This window comes from Corvus kubaryi, unplaced genomic scaffold (genome assembly GCF_017639235.1).
Source record: "Corvus kubaryi isolate FWS band 111438036 unplaced genomic scaffold, C.kubaryi_AGA036_p1.0 37209, whole genome shotgun sequence".
In the NCBI taxonomy this organism is placed as follows: Eukaryota; Metazoa; Chordata; class Aves; order Passeriformes; family Corvidae; genus Corvus; species Corvus kubaryi.
Genome location: NW_024581060.1, coordinates 1,175,176 through 1,183,848, shown reverse-complemented (window position 1 = coordinate 1,183,848; position 8,673 = coordinate 1,175,176).

Below are 8,673 nucleotides of genomic sequence, written 5' to 3'. Positions count from 1 at the left end.
GGGGGAATTGCTCTCCGATGCAGTTGCTCCCCCAGAGAGTGGCACAGGTACAGGCACAGGCCTACCCAGCCACCCTAGAGACGGCACCCAGGGATCAGACGGCACCCAGGGATCAGACGGCACCCAGGGATCAGACAGCACCCAGAGATCAGACGGTTTTGACGTCCATACCTCAGCTGCAGGTGTCTTAGACTCTAGTGGTATTTATAAGGTTCCCTTGGATGCATATGGACCCTTAGCCCAGGGATCCAGTGCGATGCTGGTGGGAAAACCTGTCGTTGCCCATCAAGGAATCTTAGTGCACTCGGGAGTTATTGATGCTGACTTTAAAGGTCAGATTTGCGCTATGGTCTCCACGCAAAAACCCCCTGTAACTATTCCTGAAAAGACCTGCTTTGCTAAATTAGTGCCTTTTAAGTCTTGTGTCCCCAGGATAGAACAACAAACTCACGAAGATAACGGCAGTGGATCTACGGGACTTCCGCAGGCCTTCTGGACTGCAGACATCTCTGACCAAAGGCCACAGATGACATGTACCCTGATCCTGCCAAACACCCATCCACCCCGGATTCAGCTTCGAGGTTTGATTGATACGGGTGCTGATGTAACTATCATCTCCTTCTCTGCGTGGCCTCCCTCATGGCCTTTACCCCCAGTGGGATCGGCCATCGCAGGAGTAGGAGGAACCACACAGAGCTATTTAAGCGAACGGCTTGTGGTGGTGAAGGACTCAGAGGTGTGATTAGGCCTTATGTTGCTATCACTTCCCTTAACCTTTGGGGATGGGACGTGTTGGCAGCTTGGGACGTACAGATTGGGACAAATTTTTAGCAGGGGTCACTGTGCGTGAGGGCGCACAGTATCCCACACTGCCTTTGCAGTGGTTGATTAACACACCAATCCGAGTCAGACTCTGCTTAGTTAGTTGAATTAAGGGCTGTTATCATGGCTTTTCAACGATTCTCACAGGAACCTTTGAATTTGGTTACTGAGGCCAACTAGCAAAAGCTTTGTATACAATTAATCACCTTACAGTACCACAAAATTCAAATAATCCTGTTATTCTGAATCATTTTCTCTCATTGCAGTCTGCAGGGAAGACACAACTGCCCCGGGAAAAAGTCTGGGTGCGGAATTTACTCACTAACCAGTGGAAAGGCCTGCATGAGCTTATCGTTTGGGGTCGTGGGTATGCTTGCGTTTCCACAGATACTGGGGTACGGTGGCTACCTTCAAAATGTGTTCGCCCTGACCTACGGCACCAGAGGCAGAACAGGCAACCTCCAAATGATGACCAGAACGCCAACCATCCAAATGGCCACCAGAATGTAGATCATCAGCCTAATGACTTCTGTTGATGACCAAGATGTCAACCATCAGGCAGATGGTCCTTCCACAAGCAGAGGCTGAACTTTAAAATTCTTGTTAATGGAGTCAGATAGTTAAAGCCTTAAGGACATATTTAGAATTATTAACTGATGTAGATTTCTATTTAGGATTAATAGTAGAGTTGTTATCTTATAAAACAAAAAGGGGGAATTGTAGATACAAAAATGCTGCTAGCAAGGATCTTCTTGCTATTTTCTAAGTCCGTGAGAGACTTTTCTCTCACGGGGAAGAGGTAGCAGGGAATGTAAACAACCAAGCCACCGGCAACCTTGAAAAGTCTTGTTTATGGTATAGTAGAAAAATATTTTGACAATGGATGTTTTAGGATTTTAGCCAATCATCCCAAGGGATGGCTGATCCTTTGTCCAATTAGACTATGAAGAAAAAAGTCTATAAAAGAGTTTGTAAAATAATTAAATATATCAATCTTGCTGCACAATTCCTGCCTGCTGGATCTTCTCTCCTCCTCCTCCTCCCTATGGCTGCGGGACACGGTGATATACCCTAGGGCCCAGGCCTGCGGTAATAGGGATTTGTAGAGGAAATGCAGAGTGGGCAGGAAGCTCACCTATAGGGACTTGAAGGCAGAAGTGGAGATGACAGTGTAGGTGATCAATGGTGAATTCATACATCTGTTACTCCCTCTGGTATTTCACCCCTTTTGCCCTCCACAAGTTCCTTTTTCCTTGCAAATTGTCAATCCTGTCCTGAACATGTCTCCTTTGATACCCTCCTCTGCTGCATTCCCTTTTGGTGCCTGCCTGTGCACACACTGTGGAGGGACACTTCTGGGTGGGACTTGCCCAAGGTGGGCATGTGAAGGCTTAGAGAAGGAGGAATCCAAGGTCACTGTGGAGGGACCCAGCTAGGAGCATGGCCTGAGAACCAAAGGGTCTTCTTAGGAAATTATGGACTTTGATGGCCTCAGCTAGCTACATTTATCCATTGGCTCTTCACCAGACTAGGTGCATTTGATTAATGTCTTCCTCCTAAACTATCTGAAACACAAGCAAAACTTGACCTTGAAAAGGCATCAAAGCAGGTCTTGAGACATACATGCACATAATGGAAAATGATGCATGTTGTGCTACAGGAAAAGAATGGAGTATAGGTATGCAGCACAGTCGGAGGGGCTGGATTGCTCACTTCTCTGCTCCCTTTAGCACATACATTCTTCCCATCTGTTAACACCTTACTGTACTGTCTCATTCTATTATAACCTTTTCCAGCCACTCTTTCTGGAGTGTAGGGGATATACTGCCATCAGAACATTGAATGCCTCTCCAAATCTTCATTTCTTTTAAAGTCAAAGGGTCCTCATTGATGAAGAACCCTCCTTTCAACAGAATGCCTTGGCAAACTGCCTCATCCAACCCAATTCAGGCATTAGATGCCACATGGGAGAGTGTCTTGACTAGTCTTCTTAAATCTTACTCTGAGTACATCTCTCCAAGGCCCATGCAGAACTATCAGGGAGATCCATAGGTGAATGGTCACTGCAGTTATGTACCTCACAGAGCTTCAACTCTGCTCTGCAGATGGTAAAAACAGAAAGTGTGCATGAAAAATTATGTTACGCCATTTCAGGGCTCCTGATCTATTGGATCTCGTACTCAGCGGGGCTCCATTTATTGGCACATTGTAAATCTCTTCTCGGGAATGCCTTATCCGGCACTCCTTTTCTCCCGTCGGACTATTTAATTGAGATGGGACTATGCAATTACACAGGATTTATTGCTTAAAATAACAAATAAGACATCAGTCTCAAGGTGTGAGATTTGCAATAAATCATAATAATGGCATATAATCAGAAGATTCAGGGTTACATAGCAATTTATAACTTTCTAATCCAATAGGCACTTAAAACGAAACTTTGTTTTGGCTTTATGACCTATCACCTGTGATACTTTTTCACTGCAATGCAGCTGTGTCTTGACCAATAGCTTGTCAGGTCACGTACACACAGGTACTTCTATTATAACATCCAAATTCTTAACTTAAACTATAAAATCACATTATTATACTTAAAACCCTTCACCATAACACCCAACACATATTTTTACTTACAACTATAGAAACATAGGTTTGTAATTCTCTTGCTTAACGTCTATAAATCTCTGTCAATTATGCCAGACCTAGTTTCTTCCAGGGTTATAAATCAATCCCACCACTAACTGCAGAAGTTTTTACTCCTCTGATTCCCACACTGATCCCTGCAGGACTGACTCATGCTATGCTCTTTCCCATTACTTGTTTTAACTCTTGCAGTTATTGTCTGCCACCATGCCAGAATGGAGTGGCTGATGCTGTATATATATTAATGATTTGTGTCGCAATGACCGCCACTGACCACTGCCCAGGCTAGCTCCTGCGGTGTGCGACAGGATTGGGGAGCAGCTGGAGGCTCTCGGCTTTAAAGCTGCTCCTCAGGAGTTCAGCTCTGCCCAGGGGAGCTGAAGCTCCAGGCACAGTGGCTGTCAGCAGTCCTGACGAGGGAGAGGATAAAAAGTAGCAAGGAGGCTTCCCACACGGGATAATCCAAGTTTATTGGACGCAACTCCCAGGAGACAAGCCTGGAGCAGCTCCACGGAACCCCTTATAAAGGGAGGTGTTACAATGGGGATGGCTTAACTGGGGACCAATAGAAATCTCTAAGGGAGGGATATGGACGAGGATAGACATTTCCTTGGGCCAATAGCCCCAAGGGGAGGAGGGGAAAGGGATCACATGCCCCAATGGGGCATCGAGGTTTAGGGGATTTCGAAAGGGGGAGGTATCTAGAGGGGTAGGGTCTCAGGGGATTGATGGGGACCATATAAGGGTAAATTGGGAGGTTTCAGATGATGGACGCTGGACCTTCGGGAACAACAGGAGGGGTTTGGGTGATTGATAGGGAAAGAGCTAGAACAAGGGGAGGAGAACAACCATGTAGGGAGCACCGGGGAAGAGGCTTGGGTCTGGGGCAAACCAACTGGGAATAGGAGTGGGGAAGGTAGGGATGAACCACTGGGGTACAGAAAACTTATATAAAAATACAATAAAGGTATTGCATCACCACAGATTTGATATTTAATAAGGAACCAGTCGTACACCTGCCTAAGGTGTTTGGACCTTCTTATAGAATCACAGGCAGGTTCAGGCTAGCAGGGACCTCTGGAGGTCACCTTGTACAACCTCCTCCAAGCAGGATTAACGTTGGAGCCAGAGCATCTCTGGCAGGGTTTTCTCCAGTCAGGTTTTGGAAATCTCCAGGGATGCAGACTCTACCTGCTCTGGGCACCTCCTCCAGGAGCTGATGTCCTCTTGTTTAACAATTTTTTTCTGATGCGCAGTCACAGTTCCTCTCTGTGTGAGCTGCCTCTTATCCTTGTGCTGTGCACCTGTAGGATGAGTCTGGTACAGTCTTCATTAGGACCCTCCTTTCAGGTAGTTGAAGACAGAAGTTTGATTGTCCCTAACACCTCTTTACTTCAGCTTCTTGTACATTGTGCACTCTCGTTCCCAATCATCTTACTGTCCCTCCATTAGATTCTCCAGTTTGTCAGACCTCCCTTGACCTGGGGAGCCTCAAGGAGGACACAATGCTGAGATATATCTCCAAGGTGCAAAGTTAAGGGTATTAATCACTTCCATAAATTTCTGGCAGTTTTCTCACTAATACTCAGTATGTGCCTGGCCATCTTCATCACGTGGTTGCTCTTCAGACTCTGGTGACGCTGTTGTGCAGCAGGTCTTTTAAGGGAGCTGATCCCCATGTAGTTGTCCCCTACTTGTTCTGGTTGCATAGTTATTCATACCACAGGCAGGAGCAGATATTTCCCTGTGTTAAACTTTTTAACATCTCTATTGACTCATTCTTCCAGTTTATTGAGACATCTCTAAATGACAGCTGTATTTTCCAGGGCTGACTGCACCACTTCTGACACATTCCTGACCTACTGGCATGGCTTCTCAGATTTAAGTCCATATTAACATAGGAGTTGATAGTAGAAGCAAGGGTTGTTTAACAAATCATAACTCATTTGTTTAACAGTTTATGGCTGTGAAGATGTGGAGAGATGCAGAGAGGGTATGCTTTGACAAGAAATTCTGCAGGGATGGGGTGGTGATGTTCCTGCTATGGAGACAGGAGGGGGCCCAACCTGATGTGGAGTACCAAGACTGGGGAGGGGGGAACCCACTGAACAAAAGGACAAAACCACACTGAAGCCCTGAGCTACAAGGCAGCTTTCCCTTCTCCCAGTACTCACCTCTGCTATCCCCATTCCCCTGAGCATAAATATTCTCTCTTCCAATCCCAATGTCCCAGGGCATGGTCCCAGCAGTAGGCATCCACTTTCCCTCCTCCATGAGCTCCAGTCCTTGACCAGAAGGGAAGAGGCACTAAGGAGGACAACCTCCCACTCCCTGTGTCCTGATCCAGGTGAGCCCTTCAGCTTACACCTTGGTTTTGCCGTTTGTTTCAGAGACTTGGAAGTGGTGTGATGAGGTCAAACAGGACCAGCAGGGAGGGCTACAGAGATGGTGAAAGGGCTGGAGGAGAAGCCATGTGGGAAATAGCTGGGATCACTGGGTTTGTTCAGCCTGGAGGAGACTGAGGACATTGGGGTCTGTGGATTCCTCCTGATGGGCAGCAGAGGGGCAGCTCTGATCTCTGCTTTCTGTGACCAGGAACAGGACCCAGGGAGTGGCTGGAGCTGGGCCAGGGCAGGGTCAGGCTGGATATCAGGAAAAGGTTCAGGCCCCAGAGGGTGGTAAGGCACTGAACATGCTCCCCAGGGAATGAGCATGGCCCCGAGGCTGCCAGAGCTCCAGGAGCATTTGGACAGCACTCTCAGGGACAGGGTGGGATTGTTGGGGTGTCTGTGCAGGGCCAGAAGTTGGACTCGATAATTCTTGTGGGTCCATTCCAGCTCAGGGTATTCTGTGATTCTGTAATTCTAACCTGGAGATTAACCCGGGGAAGCTGGATGTGGAGGTGCTGTCTAACCCTCTGCACTTCCATGCTGGGAAGTCACTTCTCTCCATTTCAGAGAGGATCTATAGATCAAAATTAAAACCATGAACAACTCAAGTGTGGGACTTGGAACCTGATTGCATAGGGCCATCTCATCATTACAAAGTGTCGGGGTTTAATGGCATCTATCTGGTCTGGGGGAAAAAACTCAGTGTCTATTTACCATATTATAAATAGTGACAAAACTGTGTCACCATAAAGAACTTTCTTCTACTGTCTTTAAATATGTCACAAGCATTTAATGAAATACAGAGGGGAATAACTAAATTGTGCATTACTCTGTTTCTAAAGAAGACCTGAAAGGATTAGAAAAATCAGTACTTTTCCCACTTGTTCTTTCTGGTTGCTCTTCCATTAGAAATTCTGGCCCCGTGTATGCAGTTTTTTCCTGGAAGATGCAAAGGTCAACTGGAAAGCTGGTCAGACTGTAATAATAGAAAATTCATGCAGATGAATCACAGAAACACCCTCTCCAAATCTTTTTTGTCTGTAAGTTTTAAATATAATAAATTAAAAATGGTTTTCAAATAAGGAACATTTTCTTAAGTATTGTGTTTTTACTGCCTCTGCATTGCTGCTTCTGTCCTTTGGTGTTGAAAAACCTCTGTCTAATTTTGTACATCCTGTGATTTCTCTGAGCAATCAGAGACACCAAAGGATACAACAGATACTCTGCAACAGTGGCCAAAAGGGCACATTTTAAGCCTCTTTTCTTAGGGCACTGTGGTTATTGTCCAGAGACCTTGCTTGGTCCATCTGAGTGTGATTTAAAGGGAACCGCAGCACCTGAATTAAGGAAAACCATCAGGATATGTTCCCTACACTGCTTACATCTAAGAGTGGAGATGCTGACCATGGTGTGAACCCCCTGTTCAACCCCAAAGATTCCCACCCTGGGGAAAGCACCAAAGGATGTAAAAATACATTTTGTCAGACTGTATTTGTCAGACTGTCCTGGGTTATATTGTCTCTGTGGGTGACATAAAATGTCTGTGCTTCAGCATGTTGAACTCCATATTTCAACAGGCTGTGAGATGCCCTGTGGTGCCACAGATGTTTCAGCGGCCTTGCAGGCAACGTTGATGCTGCTGCACTCCAGCCCACCCAGAGAGAGCCCATGCTGTGGCACAGGCATCTCAGGATGGCAAGGGGTGATGAGCTTGGCTGTGGCATTTGTCCTTTCCAATGGCAGGACCAGGTTAGAGGAGAGATGTCATTCGTGCTCAGTTCATGGCTGTGGAGTCATGACAGGCTGTTGGTGTTGGAGGACTTGGGGGGAATTGTAAGGCCCCAGATCTTGCTCAGTAAGTCTCTTAAAAGGGTTGAGATTCTTTTATGTACCTTGAGTCAGATGCAGGAGGAAATATTGACAAGACACTCCGCAAGAGGTCAAAGCAACAAAAACTTTACTGGTAAACTTTAGAAAAATATGGGGACTTTGGCAAAAGGTTAGAGCAAAATTTGATCAACATAAAGCATTTCACAAAGCATTAACTTAGCCCATTCAACTTAGCAAACTCCAAACCCACCCAATTTTAAGTTACTCAAACTCTGAGAAAGGATTAGAAGAAGAAAGAGAAAGAGAGAAGAAGAGATATAGAAAAGAATGAATATAGCTACTACTCGTGGTTCCAGCAGTGTTCAGCTGATACTAATTCCAAGAGAAGGTAGAGTCAAGATACGTGCTTGTCTTGTGCTCTGGCTTAAGTACCCTGTGGCTTTCCTGGGCCCTTCCCCCAGGTGGGACTTTGGTCTGGTGGGCACTCAGGAGCTGGGTTAGGGGCTCCAGGGGTGGGTGTGGAGCACTGCCTCCAGTGTACCAGGGATTGGCAGCCACTGCCAGGCTGGGATACTGGCTCTAAGGGGGTGGGTGGGGTGTGAAGAGCAGTTGTGCAAGGCCCAACCTGCCCCTTCCCACATACACCCCCAAAATGTTTCAAGCCAGCAGTCCTTCCAGTCTCTCACAGGAACACACTTCACCTCAGGCAGCAAGAAGTGAGGTACAGGGTGGATGCAGTTCCCGAGGGGAGAAGGGGCAGTACAAGGCAACCTGCAGCAAGGGGGAGCCGTCCTGCAATGCTCTGACCCTCACTGTCCCCTCACCTCGTCACTGTTCTTGCCAGAGACACTATGAAGCCAGGCTGTGGCTATGAAGCCTGGCCAGGCTCTATATCCCACAGGTCTATGTGGGCAGCTGTGTCCAGCACACGTCCAGTGCTAATGCTCAGCTCTCTGCATCTCCAGAGACCTGAAGAAAGCTGTGTGCT